Here is a 19,707-nt window from a genome sequence, read left to right as displayed (position 1 = left end):
AATAATCTCTGTCTAAATCTTAATGTGACTTTTTTGTTTCTGAAAAAACTAAAGTATTTGTAAAATCTTCTGCATCAACTATACGCAAGATCAAAGCCAATGCATGGCTTTGTAGTTTTAAAGTAGGACTAGGCAAAGGAAACATTTTTTTTTCACCAGAAGTAGTGCGTCCATTAGGAGATTCCCCTCCCTCTGTTATGGGGTAAAGGCAGCAATAAGAACCTGAGCCTACTCTCCCCCCCCTCCTACAGACAACTCACATATGCCACAGTCATTTTACCCACGAAATATTCTTTAATGACTATTCCATAAAGAGGAACTGCAGTCTGCTCACATAATTTGTAATAACAACATTGGTGCCATTCTAAAGCTTCCCTCCAACCACTTTGCGTATTATTTTATATATACAGTGATTCTGTACTTGCCAAATATGCAGCAGAATTCTCCCTCCACTAAATCTGGCTGCATCCATTTTAACTGTGGGCAGCTGAAGCTGCTGCCTGTTCTCTTCCAGGATTTACACAGACACACATGGTAATTTACTATAGCGCCAATATACGATCCCACAGCACATAAAAATAGCATCCAATTAAACCAATTAAGACTTCAACTAGGCGGACATGCAAATGAAAAACCGTGCTATTGCCGACAAACATGCCTGTCAAAAGGGCATATGCGGTAATAGTTGAAGTCAATGGGGCTCAAACCTGCAAAATCAAAAGTCGTCATTGAAGGCTTGTATGCAAGTTATTGCCATAAAAGTGTATGGGCACCTGGGTCCTGCCCTGGGGGACATGTATCAATGTAAAAAAAGTTTTAAAAACTATTGTTTTTTTCCAAAGCAGTGATTTTAACCACTTCCATACCGGGCATTTTCATCTCCTTTATACCCAGGCCAATTTTAAGCTTTCAGCGCTGTCACACTTTGAATCAGAATTGTGTGGTCATGTGACACTGTACCCAAATTATTTTTGAAAAAAAAATTTCCCACAAACAAAGATTTCTTTTGGTGGTATCTAATCACCTCTGCGGTTTTTATTTTTTGCGCTATAAACAACATTTAAAAAAAAATGGGTTGTATGGTCACCAGAGGTGATTGGACACTGGCACAACCAATCAAAGACAGTTCCCCTTCATATAACCCCTCTCATCAGGGAAGTACCTCAGTTTTGTAGCAAAGCAGTAAGGTTCCCATAAGAAGGGGGGACCTCTGTGTCCCATGGTGTACACCAAGAAAAGGATTTTACAGGTAAGCTGTTATTAAAATCCTATTTTCTTTATCGTACACCACCGGACACAGAGCCTGTATTCATTACATAGTGGGACGTCCCAGAGCAATGCTCAATGAAGGGTGGGAGACACCGATCCAAGCAGGTCATAAATGGACAAGAAGCCGTAGACTGCTGCCTGCAGAACACTACACCCGAAGGCGGAATCTTCATGTCCTCTTACATCTATTTGATAGAAATTGGTAAATGTATGGGCTGAAGAACAAGTTGCAGCCATCGAAACCTGGTGATGCACTGCCCATGAAGCGCTCATAGCTCTGGTCGAGTGCGCCTTAACAGAAGAAGGAGGAATCTTGTTCCTTAAACCATAAGCTTGAATAATTACTTGTCGAATCCACCGAGAAATGGTGGATTTTGATATCGCTTGTCCTTTCTTGGGACTATCTGGCAAAATAAACAAAACATCTGTTTTATGTATCTGAGCCATTGCCTGCAGATACTCTTTTACTGCCCTCACTACATCTAGAGAGTGCAATAACTTTTCCTCCTCTGTCCGCGGATCAGGAAAAAAGGAAGGCAAAACAATATCTTGATTCAAATGAAATGCCGACCCCACCTTTGGTAAAAAGGTTGGATGGGGTCGTAAAACAATCTTGTCCTTGTGACAAATTAAACAAGGCTCTTTACAAGAAAGAGCTGCTAATTCTGACACTCTTCTAGCCGAAGAGATAGCAATCAAAAAGGCCACTTTCCTGCTCAAAAGAATCAAAGGAATATGGCGAATAGGTTCAAAAGGTTTCTTTTGCAACACTGAGAATACCAAATTCAAATCCCATGGGCACATGGGAGACTTGACTGGCAGAATTTGCCCCGCAGTACTCCCTGAATGAAACAAAAAAAGAGGGAGGAGCTGCGCAAAGAATGAATGTGAAATATAGTGAATCGAACATGAATAGGACTGATAGGTCATAAAACTCACATTGTGATTTTACACATGTTGTTATATGAATAACGCTGTATCAAACAGTAAATTCTGTTAACCATGAAATCAAAATGTCAACATAACATATCAGTACAGGAATAAAATATTCAAGCTGCGACCGTAGTCAAAAGGAACCAAAATTAAAGCCTATTTGGATCAACGGGTATAATTCTAAGTATAAATGAGGGGGGGAGGGTAAGGGAAAGGAAAGAGGAGCCTACCACAGCTCTTGAGCACCACTCAGTAAAGCATCCATACCCACCAGACCTGATACGTAGGTCTTTAATTCGGAAACCGTAATAGGTTTCCATTCTCTGGCAAGGGTCAAATGGGGATTAGCGGTGATGAATTGACCAGCATACAAATTTTCACGGAGATCTTTCGTGAAAAACAGCGAATAAATATCAAGTGAAATAAAATCAACTGTTTCCACCTGAATTCCGGGTTGGCAGCAGGAAGGGCACTATGGGCTCGACGGCCTGTCTTTGTCTTCTTGGTGGCTGTGGGACTCTACTTGTGCTAGCCATCTCACCAGCTTGAATTGCACTTATGGGACTCGCCACATCAACACGTGATACTGCAGTGCTGGTTTGACTACGACCAAGGTGTACTAGGCCACTGGTGCTTGCCAGTTCACCAGAAGGATGAGCGGCACTAGTACTCGCTCTCTGCTTCATACGAGAGCCCTGCAGTTCTTGCACCTCAACAACAGAAGGCGATTCGGTTCGCATGCGCCGCGCTTTATAAGTTTTTCATTCATTCATTCATTCATTCATTCATTCATTCATTCAGAAGAAGAACAGGGTCAGGTACGCCTGACCTTGGCAGGGACCTCTACTTCATCTTCAGAGCTATCTGTCAGGGTGCTGTCTACAGGTTCGAATACTGAGCCTGAATCTGACAAGTGGGGGATCGATTGATACTGCACTTGGGTGGGCTGGGCTGGGCTGAGGGACTAAACACAGGTGCTAGCAGGTATCTGGGCTGATCCCGCTAACACTGCGTTTTTGTGAACCCTAAACTACTGGGGATGCTAGTATAAATCTGATCAGATATTGATCCGTTCAGACACTATACTACTAAGAGAGGTGTATGGTGCGTGCAAGGTGTTAGAGCTACTGGCACTAATCTGATGCTGCCTGGGGTGATGTAGACCCTAACTGACGCTAAAACCTAACTGATGTCACCCACCGGGCGATCAGGGGATTAAAACTTTTTTGGGGTAATATACGGGGCGTATCCTGTCGCTTTAAAAATGAACTAACTAACCAGCATCCCCTGTAACACTAATACGGTGATCACTGGTGACAGGGGGTGAAAGGGCTAACTAGGGGGCAATCAGGGGTTAAAACCTTAATTAGGTAGTATATGGGGGTACCTGACGCTATAAAAACCTGATGGTGAAACTAATCAACTAACTGGCTAAACCGTGACACTAATAAGGCAATCAGAAAAGAGATCTATTAGTGACAGTGGTGACAGGGGGTGAAAGGGTTAACTGGGGGACGATTAGGGGTTAAACCTTTATTAGGAGGGTTTAGGGGGTTACCCTAGACCTACCTGGGCCCACTACTACTACTAACTGCCCTAACACTTATTAAGTCACAATTGACACCAATGCAGCGATGAGTGAAAGATCTGACAAATGAAATTGGTGACACAGTGTCAGGGAGTGAAGGGGTTAACTGGGGAGGGGGGGGGGGGCGATTGGGAGGCGACAAGTGTAGCTATGCATATCTATGTGTACTGGTGTAGTGGTCCAGTGTAGTGTTGTGCAATTCACATTTAGACATCCTCTCTCCTCTCTCTGGAACTGAAAATAATTCCACTTCCACCGCCTGTGTTTACAATTACAGGCAGGGAAAGCATTTTCATTTTCCAGAACCGATCAGCAGGTCCAGGCCAGAAATCATTGGCTTGGACCTGAAGACTGATTCGTTCTGGAACAAATCCAACCGCCGCAGGCACGGCCCAGCCCGTGGGAGCGAGGAATGTACACGTACACCCATTTGCGCACCCGTGCCATTCTGCCAATATTTATCAGCGTGTGGTAGTCTGCAAGTGGTTAAGTGTATAAAAAGGCATTTTTTTCTGCATTTATTGCCCTCTGTGTCCTCGCTGGGAAGATTCCCCCTCTTTTTTTCTCCCGGTAACTATTGTCAATGAGACAGACTGTGATGGGAAATCCAAAAAATTTTGAATTGTGATTAAAGCAAGAAGAAAGGGAAAATTCATCAATTGGGAAACCTGCTCCTTTTGACCACTCTCTAAAAATTATTTTACTTTAGAGAGATTTCCTCTTATTTCCTTTTCCGTCTCTAGAGCAGGAACTGAAATGAAATCTCCCCATTCGGAAATGGGAAACAAAAAATAACCATTCCCTACTCTAGCCAAAACAATTATTAAATAAAGGTTTTGGTTTGCATACACTTTAATTTGGCTCTCATTAGCTAGTTTTACAGTAGGACTGTAAAAAACATCATATTCCAGGTCATATTTGAAGAAATATTGAGAACTCAAAATGGTTCACAAGCTTTAAAGTGCCACTGTACATACAAAACAAACCAACAATGTACACTATTTCACTTTTTTACAAAATAAGTGTTTTCCATTATAAAACAATTGTGTAACATTAGAATAATAACCATTTACATAATTCATTACAAATAAGAAGTTCATGAGTTCACAGTGTATACAGTATAATCCTCCATATATTATAAGCATACTATTCATAAACTGTTCCTTTTGCAAAAGTAGAAAGAGTAATAATGAATCCAACGTTCAGTTTTCTGAGCTGGTTACAGACGGCAGACACTGCAGGTCAAATACAAATATTCATATATGTAGCATTCTGCTCTTATACCAAGCTCTTTTCCCCATTACTAGACGCCATTTGAGTTTGTATTAATAATGAGGAGTCTGAATATTTAACAACTTGTAATGCCAATTTGCAATAAATGTATTTTCATCTAAAGTACAAACTGTCACAGGTAATCCTAAAGCCAAATGCATTATTTAGATAGAGAACATTTCTTCACTGCATGGAAAAGCTGAGAATGCTGCTCATTAGTGTTTAAATGACTAAAGAGTAACAGTGACGTGTTTTAAAGTGTGTCACCGCCAAGTGTCTGAATTTCAGGGTCAGCTGTAGCTTTTGGAGATTTTCACCTAGTGATCATGGACCGATACATCTGCAGACCTTGATGCAAGTATAACTTTGAGACCCCTTTTTTTTAAAAACAACACTATAGTTACAGCTAAAGAAAAAAAGAGTTGGATAATAAGCTTCACTGGTGGAGAAACTGATGTACATACCGGTAGTTCAGTATTCTCTGTAGCGTGAAATATATCAGAGCTATATAGATTAACAATAACATATCTATATAAATGTATAATATTAATACTCAGGGCTGGCCCAAGACATTGTGCTGCCTGGGTACAAGAATAAAATGCTGCTCCCCCCCACCCCCCAAAAAAATCCCGCTTATCAAAAGTCCCCCACATCCATTATTTTATATCATAATAATTAAAACAAAAATTTGTTTTGCAGAAAGTCAGATTTACATGCAACTGCACCTTGTCTATATGCAAAATTATATGACATACCATTATGTTCAGTTCCAAGGGGCGGGCTAGGGCAGTATAGGGGCAAGCTAGGGTAGTATATAAACAGGCTAGGGTAGTACAGGGACAGGCTAGAGACCACCCCATGTAAAATGGGCTTTAGCTTCCCTGCTGTGTGAGCAGAGCAGGATCTGTGTGAAATTAACACCCCCCTCCTCTCGGCAGTGGACTAGAGCCAATCGAAGTGCAGGAGCATTTGAGCCAATGGGAGCTTTAGAGAGGGGACCTGTTGTGCAACAGTGGATCATGGAATATATAGTCCTTAAAGGGGCACTGCTCCATACAAGTGAATAGAGACTAATGGCTGCAGAACTACTGGAATATAATTCCCTGCATACAGAAGACAAGAGATACTGAGTTTTTACCAGGCAAAATTAGCTGAGCTCGGAAAGACTAGCGTGGGGAGTGAACAGAGGCAGACGTGCTGGGGATTGTGTCTAGCATCTGTGGAGACCAAGCCTTCCAGGGCAAGAGAGAGATTAAACCACAGAGAGAGTTGCTGTGCCTTGAAACCCAGGCAGGGGAGACCTTTTCCCACCACCTCACAGAGGATTGCTTGTGAGGATCTAACCATGAGGGGCCGATCATGTGGACTGAGACTTCTGGGACAACTGATCACTAAGCAGACTAGATATGATCTGTTGCATACTGTGAGTGGTGAGCATGGCTATCAAGACTATCTCCTTATTGCCTGAAAAACGATGTGAAGCCCACACACAATGGCCCGGATTCATCTATCTGCGGGCGTAACGTATCTCAGATACTGTAATCTCAGATACGTTACGCCGCCGTAACTTTGGGCGCAAGTTCCGTATGCAGAAAGAACTTGCGCCCTTAGTTACGGCGGCGTAACGTATGTGTGGCGGCGTAAGCCCCCCTAATTCAAATGGGGATGTTGTGGGCGTGTTTTATTCAAATTTCACTTGACCCCGCGTATTTTACGTTTTTTGTGAACGGCGCATGCGCCGTTCGTGAAAGAATCCCAGTGCGCATGCTCAAAAATTACGCCGCAAAACCTCATTGGTTTCGACGTGAACGTAACTTACGCAAAGCCCTATTCGCGAACGACTTACGCAAACGACGGAAAATTTTCAAAACTCGGCGCGGGAACGACGTCCATACTTAACATTAGCTACGCCTCATATAGCAGGGGTAACTTTACGCCGGAAAAAGCCTAATGTAAACGACGTGCGTTTCTGAATCGGCGTAAATACCTAATTAGCATATTCCTCGCAAAACTATACGGAAGCGCCACCTAGCGCCCAGCGTAAATATGCAGCCTAAGATACGACGGTGTAAGACACTTACGCCGGTCGGATCTTAGGGAAATCTATGCGTAACTGATTCTCTGAATCAGGCGCAGAGATACGACGGCCCGCACTCAGATATACAACGGCGTATCTGGAAATACGCTGTCGTATCTCGTATCTGAATCCGGCCCCGTGTGTACGCGGCATTAGCCTTATTGTGGCCGTAGGTGAGGGTAACCTGCCCGTCAGTCAATCTAACATATTATTTTTCTTGTTTATTTGTTCTATGCATTGCATTTGCTCACTCTTCAGTAATACACTCACTAATTACTTCCTAAGTTGCTTGTAGATCACAATTTCTGGGCGCTACCAGAGAGCGATACATAGGTGTTCCAGTGAGGACTGCGCAGGTAGAGTTGTGGCAGTAAGCAGAGGGCCCATCATTCAAAGTGGATCCTGTGGGGTAGAGCTATAGAGGGAAATCTATTTAGGATGCTTAGAGAAGGTAGAACAAAGCCAGCTAGTGGGAGGAAGAAATCACCTTGGGCAGAAATACAGTCCTGGGATTCAAAACAACCTTTTTTCTTGTGAAGAACAAGAAAGGGTTCTTTACAGTTTAAGGCTATCTCAGAGACCCACCTCCCAGAAGTGATGGCATTAACTGCTTGCTGACCAGACGCCACAGTTGTATTGCGGCAGGTTGGCTCAGCTGTGCGAATCGCCGTTGTACATCGGATGCGTACGAGGCGATCTGTGGGCACGTGCAGGAGTGGGCTGGGCCGGGATGCAAGGTGGCAATTTTCCCCCAGGCCGTCCCAACTTATATGCAAAACATCCAGCGATCGCCCACTGCCAAATTTTTTTTGTGAGGAATTGAGCCAGGGGCATGGCCGCGGCGCCCGGCTGCATGCTGTGGCTTCTGGGAATTGAAGTCTACTAAAGCGCCCTGTGATTGGCCGACCAGGTTACATTTTCGGCCACATGCTGTGGCATTTTGGGATTTGGAGTTCACGCCAGCGGCCAGATGGGGCTGGTCTTACGGGAGAAATGTAGACACAGAAGGTAAGGGACAGTCTAAATGGAGAAGAGAGAGACATGGGAGTATACAGAAGATCTGAAAGGAGAAGCCCATCCCTCTCTGTCTGCCTGTCCCTCTGTCAGCCCATCCCTCTCTGTCCACCCATCCCTCTGTCCACCCATCCATCCCTCTCTGTCCACCTGTCCCTCTGTCAGCCCATCCCTCTCTGTCCACCCATCCCTCTGTCCACCCATCCATCCCTCTCTGTCCACCTGTCCCTCTGTCAGCCCATCCCTCTCTGTCCACCCATCCCTCTGTCCACCCATCCATCCCTCTCTGTCCACCTGTCCCTCTGTCAGCCCATCCCTCTCTGTCCACCCATCCCTCTGTCCACCCATCCATCCCTCTCTGTCCACCTGTCCCTCTGTCAGCCCATCCCTCTCTGTCAGCCCATCCCTCTCTGTCAGCCAATCCCTCTGTCAGCCCATTCCTCTCTGCCAGCCCATCCCTCTCTGTCAGCCCATGCCTTTCTGTCAGTCCATCCCTCTCTGTCTGCCCATCCCTCTCTGCCAGCCCATCCCTCTCTGTCAGCCCATGCCTCTCTGTCAGCCAGGGGCGGACTGACAACTCATGGGGCCCCCGGGCAATAGGAGATCCTGGGGCCCCCTGTCCCCGACCATGTGTTCCCACCCGTACTCAAGCCACACCCACACAAATCATATTGTACTGCCCACACTACATGCGTTCGTCACAGAATTTCTCTACACTATGTTCAAAATAAAATGGTAATTATAGAATATAAAGAAAAATAAACTTATATTAAAGAAAGTGCAACAACGATACATTTCCAAAATGAAAGTGATTGTAAAGGCTCTCTTTTTTAAAAAAAAATAACAAACATGTCATACTTACCTCCACTGTTCAGTTCGTTTTGCACAGAATGGGGTCCCCGCGTGGTTCTCACGGCTCCTCCCCCAATCAGATAACCCCCTAGGAGAAGCGCTCTCCCAGGGGTTACCTTGAGGGACATTCTTCTGGTGACCCCCAATGCAAGGAACATTCTTCTGGTGACCCCCAATGTAAGGAACATTCTTCTGGTGACCACCAATGTAAGGAACATTCTTCTGGTGACCCCCAATGCAAGGAACATTCTTCTGGTGACCACCAATGCAAGGAACATTCTTTCTGGTGACCACCAATGCAAGGAACATTATTCGCACAGACCACCAATGTAAGGAGCATTCTTTCTGCTGACCACCAACGTAAGGAACATTATTCGCACAGACCACCAATGTAAGGAGCATTCTTTCTGCTGACCACCAACGTAAGGAACATTATTCGCACAGACCACCAATGTAAGGAGCATTCTTTCTGCTGACCACCAATGTAAGGAACAATTTTTTCTGGTGACCCCCAATGTAAGAAACATTCTTTCTGCTGACCACCTATGTAAGAAACATTCTTTCTGGTGACCACCAATGTAAGAAACATTATTTCTGGTGACCACCAATGTAACGAACATTATTTGCACAGACCACCAATGCAAGGAATATTCTTTCTGGTGACCACCAATGCAAGGAACATTCTTTCCGGGGACCACCAATGTAGGGAACATTCTTTCTGCTGACCACTAATGTAAGGGACATTCTTCCCACTGATGGTTCTTTTTGTCGAAGTGTACAGATATATCAGTGTTGTATACAAGGAAAAGCTCTCAATATACAGATATCAGTGTCAGGGAAAACACTCAGTGTATAGATGTCAGTTATACACCAAGTGCTATTCCTTATGTGTTACACTGACATCTATACACTGAGTGTTTTCCCTGACACTGATATCTGTATATTGAGAGCTATTCCTTGTATACAACACTGATATATCTGTACACTTGGACACTCAGTGTACAGATATCCGTGTGTCAGGGAATAGCTCCTGGTAGATGGGCACTGGGGAAGAAGGAACACTTAGCCTGGCTGATGATCACAGACACTAACCTGCTGCTGCAGACAACAAGGCAGGTCAGGTGACTGTCTCCGACATGATGACTGCACTGTGTCTTCCCTCTCCAGCCTCCAGCTCTCTCACTGGCTTTCCCCCGCGGCATGTATGTATACTGTGGCCCCGCCCCTCTGCTGAATTCCCTAGGAGGATAGGTGGCCAGAGCGCCTGTCACTGCAATAATCCTCATGGCTCCATGATCGCTCTGTAATCCTGGCCAGCACCTAGTCCTCTCATACAGCCTCATCATCTGCAGGCAGGGATGACATCACTCACTACCTCTGCGGTGCACAAACTTTCCTAATCTTACATAATAAACTGTGGGCACATCCAGGGGCAGACTGAGCCAGCCCGGGCCCTCCCACCACCGGGGCCCTCGGGAACTGCCCGAATGACCGAATGGTCAGTCCGCCCCTGCTGTCAGCCCATGTCTCTCTGTCAGCCCATGCCTCTCTGTCAGTCCATCCCTCTCTGTCTGCCCATCCCTCTCTGTCCACTCATCCCTCTCTGTCCACCCATCCCTCTCTGTCCACCTGTCCCTCTGTCAGCCCATCCCTCTCTGTCCGCCTGTCCCTCTGTCAGCCCATCCCTCTCTGTCAGCCCATCCCTCTCTGTCCACCCATCCCTCTCTGTCCGCCTGTCCCTCTGTCAGCCCATCCCTCTGTCTGCCTGTCCTTCTGTCAGCCCATCCCCCTCTGTCCACATATCCCTCTCTGTCTGCCCATCCCTCTCTGTCCACCCATCCCTCTCTGTCAGCCCATCCCTCTCTGTCAGCCCATCCCTAGACCAAGTCTGTACCCGGCCTAATCGGGGGCAGGTGCCAATCGGAGGCGGTTGCACCGCGAGCCGGGCCAGTGGGAGGGTGCCCAGGGCCGGCCTTACAATGGGTCCCGCTGTGCCCATTGGGCTGCCTCAGAGGGGAAGTGCCGCCAGTTTACACAGAGCGGGGATCTCTCACTTACCTGGCAGCCGCTGTCATACAAAGTCCCGCCTCCTGGACTGGCTCCTATGATAGACAGCACACTGATGGCGTCCATCATAGGAGCTGGTCCAGGAGGTGGGACTTCGTATCACATCGGCCACACTGGGTAAGCTCTGTGTAATCTGGCTGCTCTCCTCTCTAATCCCCATTCACTGGTGAGGCTGCGCTGATGGGCACTGGTGAGGTTGCGCTTATTCGTGGTTCAATGGGCCACTTGACTGAACTTTCCCCCCAGGCCTAAGGCTGCCAGCGCTTCCCTGGGCGTGTGTGTGCCCATTCGCTAGCGGAGGAGCCAACCAGTGGGTCCGGCGGACTCAATATCTGCCAGCCACCCGTTATGGCTCCAGAGAGAGGAAGATCTGGGATCTGCAAGTGTAAACAAACAGATCTCCGTTCTCTCAGGCCCCATACTCACGAGCAAACATGTCTGCTGAAACTGGCCCGCAGGCCAGTTTCAGCAGACATGTTTGGTCGTGTGTGGGCGCGAGCGGGCCGAATTCCAGCAAACATTTGCCCGCCGGGCCTTTTCCCAGCAGACAAATATTCCTGGACTTGTTTTAAAACAGTCCGCTGGAATTCTGCCCGCTCGGACATGTACGGTCGTCAGTACAGACCTACCGTACATGTCCAGGCGCCCGCCGTCCCTCGCATGCGTCGAATGACTTCGACGCATGCGTGGAAGCATTTTAAAGGCGGGCCGCCCACGTCGCCGCGTCATTGTCGCGGCGACACCGCGTCATCGACGCGGCGACACCGCGGACACGCCCCGCGTATTGTTTACGCGCGGACTTCTGTACGATGGTGTGTACAACCATCGTACAGAAGCCCTCTGGCAGACATGTATGGTGGAAACGGTCCGACGGACCGCTTTCACCATACATGTTTGTCCGTGTGTACCCGGCCTCAGGGGAGTAGAGTGAGATTGTATGTTCCTAGTATTAGGAACAGAGATCTCGCCTCTCCTCCAGTCAGCCCAACCCCCATACATTAAGAAACACCTTTCAGGGAACACATTTAACCCCTTTATCACCTCTAATGTTAACCCCTTCCCTGCCAGTGTAATTTATACAGTAATCAGTTCACTTTTATTGCTGTGTAAAAGTCACGGGTCCCGAAAGAGTATTAAACGTGTTCGATCTGTCTGCCGCAATGTTGCAGCCCCATAAATCTATCCCCCTATTTTGTAGACGCGATAACTTTTGCGCAAACCAATCAATATGCGCTAATAGGGATTTTTTTGACTAAAAATGAGTAGCAGAATACCTATTGGCCTGAACTGCTTTTTTTTTGTGGATCATATATATATATATATATATATATATATATATATATATATATATATATATATATATATATTTTAACACTTTCCCTACCGAGTCATTGTAAAATGACGTCGGTGGGAACCCATCCTCCCTCAGAGTGGACGTCATATGACATCCTTGCATTCCCGGGCGGCTAGGTGGCACGCATGCGCCCCCGCCGCATTGCTCGGGACACGGTGCGCGTGCCCGGCGGCCACGATGTCCGCCGGGCACCCGCAATCACGGCAGGAACATGGATCTGTGTGTGTAAATAGATGCAGATGTAGATGCTAGGGGCCAGATTCACAGCGGACTTACGACGGCGTATCTCCACATACGCTGTCGTAAGTCCGAATGTGACCCATCATATCTATGCGCCTGATTCTTAGAATCAGTTACGCATAGATTTGGCCAAGATACGAGCGGCGTAAGTCTCCTATACCATCGTATCTTGGGTGCAATATTTACTCTGGCCGCAAGGGGCGCTTCCGTAGATTTACGTGTCAAATATGTAAATTAGGTAGATACGCCGATTCACGAACATAATTGCGGCTGCTACGCCATTTACGTAAGGCTTACGTCCGGCGTAAAGTTACCTCTGCTATATGAGGCGTAGGTAATGCAAAGTATGGACGTCGGCAAGCGTTTTTTTTTATGTTGTTTACGTAAGTCGTACGTGAATGGGGCTGTGCGTAGGTTACGTTCACGTCACAGGCAATGGGCCTGGCGTATCTTATGGAGTAAATTCGACGTGATACTGAGCATGCCCGCGCATGCGCCGTTCGTTAGGCGCATCATTTACGTGGGGTCACGATTGATTTACATACAACACGCCCACCTCTTCCACATTTGAATTACGCGGGCTTACGAAGGCCCATTTACGCTACGCCGCAACTTACGGAGCAAGTGCTTTGTGAATACTGCACTTGCCCGTCCAAGTTGCAGAGGCGTAGCGTAAATAGGATACGCTACGCCCGCACAAAGTTACGCGCTCGTACGTGAATCTGGCCCTAGAACTTTTGCGCAAACCGATCAAATACGCTTATTGCAATATTTTTTAAATATAATATCTAAACTGAGGGAATTTTTTTTTTTTTTAATTATGATATTTTTTAAATCAAAAAGTAAAAGATTTGGACCCGGATTCACATACATTGGCGCATATTTATGCCGGCGTAGCGCATCTAATATACGCTACGCCGACGTCGCGCAGAGAGGCAAGTACCGAATTCTCAAAGCACTTGCCTCCCAAACTGCGCTGGGTTCCCTCGGCGTAAGCCATCGTAGGTGGAAGTGGGCGTGAGCCATGCTAATGAGGCGTGACCCCATGCGAGTGCCATACAAGTACTTAAAACGAACGGCGCATGCGCCGTCCCGTGGACGTATCCCAGTGCGCATGCTCAGAATCACGTCGGAACTACTCCCTAAGATACGACGGATCACTGCCTACGACGTGAACGTAACCTACGCCGAGCCCTATTCACGTACTACGTAAACTACGTAAAATACGACAGCTGTGTTCCCTGGTCCATACCTTTGCATGGGTTGCACCTCATATATGGGGAATAACTTTACGCCGGACGTACGACTTACGCAAACCACGTGTATTATGCGCCGGGCGCAAGTACGTTCATGAATCGGTGTATCTCCCTCATTTGCATATGTGCATAGCAAATCAATAGGAGCGGCATATGCGCCCAGCGTAAATATGCGGCCACGATACGACGGCGTAGGCAAGTTACGTCGGTTGTAGGAAGCCTATTTTTAGGCGTATCTCAGATTGTGGGCACGGCACATAGATACGACGGCGCATAGTTAGACTTACGCGGCGTATCTCGAGATACATCGGCGTAAGTGCTTTGTGAATCCGGGCCATTGGCCCGGATTCACATACATTGGCACATATTTATGCCGGCGTAGCGTATTTAATATACGCTACGCCCACGTCGCGCAGAGAGGCAAGCACCGAATTCTCAAAGCACTTGCCTCCCAAACTGCGCTGGGTTCCCTCGGCGTAAGCCGTCGTAGGTGGAAGTGGGCGTGAGCCATGCTAATGAGGCGTGACCCCATTCAAATGATGGGCCGAGTGCCATACAAGTACTTAAAATGAACGGCGTATGCGCAGTCCCGTGGACGTATCCCAGTGCGCATGCTCAGAATCACGTCGGAACTACTCCCTAAGATACGACGGAGCACTGCCAACGACGTGAATGTAACCTACGCCGAGCCCTATTCACGTACTACGTAAACAACGTAAAATACAACGGCTGTGTTCCCTGGTCCATACCTTTGCATGGGTTGCGCCTCATATATGGGGAATAACTTTACGCCGGACATACGACTTATGCAAACCGCGTATATTATGCGCCGGGGGCAAGTACAGTCTTGAATCAGCGTATTTCTCCCTCATTTGCATATGTGCATAGCCAATCAATAGGAGCGACAAATGCGCCCAGCGTAAATATGCGCCCACGATACGACGGCGTAGGCAAGTTACGTCGGTTGTAGGAAGCCTATTTTTAGGCGTATCTCAGATTGTGGGCACGGCGCATAGATACGACGGCGCATAGTTAGACTTACGCGGCGTATCTCGCGATATTTCGGCGTAAGTGCTTTGTGAATACATGCCATTGTGTTTTTTTCAAAATTGTCGCTCTTTTGTTTATAGCGCAAAAAATAAAAACTGCAGAGGTGATCAAATACCACCAAAAGAAAGCTCTATTTGTGGGGGGGAAAAAAGGGCGTAAATTTTGTTTGGGAGCCACGTTGCACGACCTCACAATTGTCATTCAAAGTGCGACAGTGCTGAAAACTAAAAATTGGTCTGGGCAGGAAGGGGGTGAAAATGCCCTGTATGGAAGTGGTTAATGATACCCCCGAAGGAGCTGCTTAAGTGTGTTGAGTCCATTGCTCTGCCTCTCAACACTAATCATAGCCTCAGCCCCCTCTGGCAGACCTGGCAATAGTGTAAGTGCAATGACCAATGAAAAACACACACGTTATAATAAAACACAGAAATTGTCTATATCTCTGTGAAAGAATAACAAACAGTAACAGTATATAGTCAAGTGATCAACTAAAGATCAATAACTGAGATTTAAGAGTAATAGAGCTCTCAATCCTATATTCAAGCTGCTTTAAGGGGATTCCAAACCTAAGAATGCCCCCAAGAAGAGACAGAGGCACACTTTAATATGGAAATAAAGCACAATATGGCACTTTAAAATTTAGATTGGTTACCTCTACTCAGATTGTCTCTATAAGTCCAGGCAGGAGGAGAGCAGAGAAATGACTCCCTTTGTGTCAGGCCTCTCTCTACTGTCCCATGACACCAGCATGTAATGGCTTTACTTTACAGATACACTGTCCCACATACCCAATATATATGCAGGGCCCTAAACATGTATGGCCCTAACACTTCAGTCCTTTTTGAAGAATCGCGCAGGGAGATCATCTGAGAGAGAGCACCTCTCTTTCAGGTCTGGTCTCTTTGTTCCCTCATGGCAGACTGAACTTTACCTCAGGACACAACATGGAGTAATTTACTTTCCTGTCAGCAAAGCCTGCTGGGATTTGTAGTTCTCCCTGTATACCAGTCTATGGGGTTGTTTTGAGTGGGAACTACACGTTCCAGAATCCATTGCAGCTCTCCCTGCAATTCAGTACAATATCTTCCATTTGCTGTTGTAACTGTGCCCTTAATTGTTTTTTTGCTTCCGGACAATAAGGGTATAAGAGAGGCCACTGAATGCAGAGCTCTGTGTGCGTCTTCTCATATTACATTAACTTAGTCATTGAAAATAGGACGTGTGTACTGCACGTGTCCTCTGTAGTTTGCACCTAAAGCTACTTGGTGTGTACTGCATGTGTCCTCTGTAGTTTGCACCTAAAGCTACTTGGTGTGTATTGCCCGTGTCCTCTGCAGTTTGCACCTAAAGCTACTTGGTGTGTACTGCCCGTGTCCTCTGCAGTTTGCACCTAAAGCTACTTGGTGTGCACTGCATGTGTCCTCTAGTTTGCACCTAAAGCTACTTGGTGTGTACTGCATGTGTCCTCTGTAGTTTGCACCTAAAGCTACGTGGTGTGTACTGCCTGTGTCCTCTGCAGTTTGCACCTAAAGCTACTTGGTGTGTACTGCCCGTGTCCTCTGCAGTTTGCACCTAAAGCTACGTAGTGTGTGTACTGCCTTTGTCCTCTGCAGTTTGCACCTAAAGCTACTTGATGTATACTGCCTGTGTCCTCTGTAGTTTGCACCTAAAGCTACTTGGTGTGTACTGCACGTGTCCTCTGTAGTTTGCACCTAAAGCTACTTGGTGTGTACTGCACGTGTCCTCTGTAGTTTGCACCTAAAGCTACTTGGTGTGTACTGCCCATGTCCGCTGTAGTTTGCACCTAAAGCTACTTGGTGTGTACTGCCCGTGTACTCTGCAGTTTGCACCTAAAGCTATGTAGTGTGTGTACTGCCTTTGTCCTCTGCAGTTTGCACCTAAAGCTACTTGGTGTGTACTGCCCATGTCCTCTGCAGTTTGCACCTAAAGCTATTTGGTGTGTACTGCCCGTGTCCTCTGCAGTTTGCACCTAAATCTACGAGGTGTATGTACTGCCTTTGTCCTCTGCAGGCCATTAGTATGTCTGGAAGGACAACAAGTAGAGGCAGAGAGTCACGAGGGCAAACAGGCTCTGCGTCTAGAGGCAATAGTGCTGGTCATGATAACGGTGCATCCTCATCAGCACGTGGCCGTTGGACACGCTCGTCCTTGTTTTCGGCAGCTGGCCGTGTTGAGCCGCAACATTCCGAAGACTTGGTAGAGTGGATGACCAAGCCGTCCTCATCCTCCTCATCCTCTCTCACCCAGGCTCAGGGTACTTTGTCTGACAAAGCAGCTGCCAAGGCGTCCTTCTCCCTCTGCTCAATGGCATCAGTCACTCCTTCCCTAGCCCCACCATGTCCTCCTGAAGAGTCCCCCGAACTGTTTGACCACAGTGTTGGGTACATGCTGCATGAGGATGCGCAGCGTTTTGAGGGCTTCGATGATGGTACACAGATAGAGGAAGGCAGTAACGTGAGCCCAGAGAGAGGGGGTGCCAAATAAGGACAGCAATCTGGCAGTCATGTTCCCCCAGCTGCAGCATACTGCCATGTTTTATACAAGTATGAGGAGGGAGGGGATGATGAGGTCACTGCCTGATAGGAGAGAGGAGGGGGAGGAGGAGGCACAGGCACATCTCCAACGAGGCAGGATGCCCTCCAGGGGCCAGCTTAAGGGCAGCACACCGACTGCATCACAATGCAGAGCTACGCATATGCAGGGCGCTGCTGTGTCTCAGCGTTATTCCAAAAGTTCTTTGGTGTGGGCCTTTTTTGAGACGGGTGCAACAGATCGCACCGCTGCTATTTGCAACATATGTCTCAAGCGTATCTCGCGTGGCCAAAACATCACCCGCTTGGGCACCACATGCTTGACCAGACATATGTCGACCTGCCATGCAGTTCGTTGGAAGCGTACCTCAAAGACCCACACCAAAGAACAAAGTGGACATTCCCTTGCCCCTCATCAGCTGGGATCTCCAACCCCACTATACCCTCAGTCCTCTCTGAAGCCTGCACTGATAGGACTGAAGGTGTAGAATTAGGTGTGTCACAGCCTAGTAAATGCGGGCAATCTACTATCGGTACACCGATGGCAGATTGTACCAGGCAAATTTCCCTGCCCCAGCTGCTGCAGCGCCTAAAGAAGTTCTCTCCCAGCCATCCACATGCCCAGCAGGTGAATGCTAGCTTAGCTAAATTGCTAGCACTTCAACTGCTGCCTTTTCAGTTTGTGGATTCTGCCCCCTTCCGTGAGTTTGTGGAATGTGCGGTACCTCAGTGGCAAGTTCCCAAACGCCACTTTTTCTCACGGTAGGTGATTCCGGCTCTCTACCGCCATGTGGAAGGCAATGTCCATGCCTCGCTGGACAGGGCGGTCAGTGGTAAGGTGCATATTACCGCTGACTCATGGTCCAGCAGGCATGGACAGGGACGTTACCTATCTTTCACGGCACATTGGGTGACTCTGCTGGCAGCTGGGAAGGACGCAGGACAAGGTAAAGTAGTGTTGGAGGTTGTGCCGCCACCACGCCTCCAAAATGCTACTACTGGTTGTGACACACCTCTCTCCTCCACCCCCTTCTCTTCTTCTTCCTCTGTGGCCTCTTCCTGTGCTGATGTGTCCTCGGAACCAGCGGTGCTCCGTGGGCGTTCAAGGGGCTAGACAGGTACGCAGGCAAAGAGATGCCATGCGGTGCTTGAGCTGGTGTGCTTGGGGGACAGGAGCCACACTGGGCCAGAGGTTCTGTCAGCTCTGCAGGGGCAGGCTCAGAGGTGGTTGACGCCATGCCAGCTTAAAAACAAGGAATAGTGGTTTGCGACAATGGCACCAAACTCCTCTACGCCCTGCGACAGGGACAACTGACCATGTACCCTGTTTTGCTCATGTCCTTAATTTGGTGGTGCAGCGGTTCTTGGGCAGGTACCCTGGCTTACAGGATGTCCTGAAGCAGGCCAGGAAAGTCTGTGTGCATTTCCGACGGTCATATAATGCCAGTGCTCGGCTGGCAGACCTCCAAAGGGAATAGAACCTGCCCAAGAACCGCCTAATCTGTGACATGCCCACCAGGTGGAACTCTACGTTGGCCATGCTGCAGCGGCTGCACACGCAGCAGAGGGCCATCAATGAGTACCTGTGCCAATATGGCAGCAGAACTGGGTCAGGGGAGCTTGCTTTTTTTTCCCCACGCCAGTGGGCCATGATCAGGGATGCATGCACTGTCCTGTCACCATTTGTGGAGGCCACGAGAATGGTGAGCAGTGACAGTGCATGCATCAGTTAGACTGTCCCTCTTATTCACATGTTGGAGCACACGCTGCGTGGAATAATGGACAGGGCCCTTGAGGCAGAACAGAGGGAGGAAGATTAGGACTTCCTTACCTCTCAAGGCCCCCTTTATCCAGACAGTGTTCCTGCTTTCCCGCCTATCACACAGGAAGAGGACGAGGAGGAGGAGGAGGAGAAGGAGGATTGTGTCAGCATGGAGGTGGAGCCTAGCACTCAGCATCAGCAGCAGTCTTCAAGGGATCAATCACAGTCCCAAGGAACCCATGGACTTGTACGTGGCTGGGATGAGGTGGCTGCGGATCCTGTCGTCCTTAGTGACCCAGAGGACTCTGCACCGAATGCCTCAGCAAACCTACATTGTATGGCCTCCCTCATCCTGCAAAGCCTGTGGAAGGATCCTCGTATTCGTGCTATCAAGGAGAGGGATCATTACTGGCTGGCAACT

The sequence above is a fragment of the Rana temporaria genome, chromosome 10 (genome assembly GCF_905171775.1).
Source record: "Rana temporaria chromosome 10, aRanTem1.1, whole genome shotgun sequence".
In the NCBI taxonomy this organism is placed as follows: domain Eukaryota; kingdom Metazoa; phylum Chordata; class Amphibia; order Anura; family Ranidae; genus Rana; species Rana temporaria.
Note: the sequence above shows the minus strand (reverse complement) of the source record.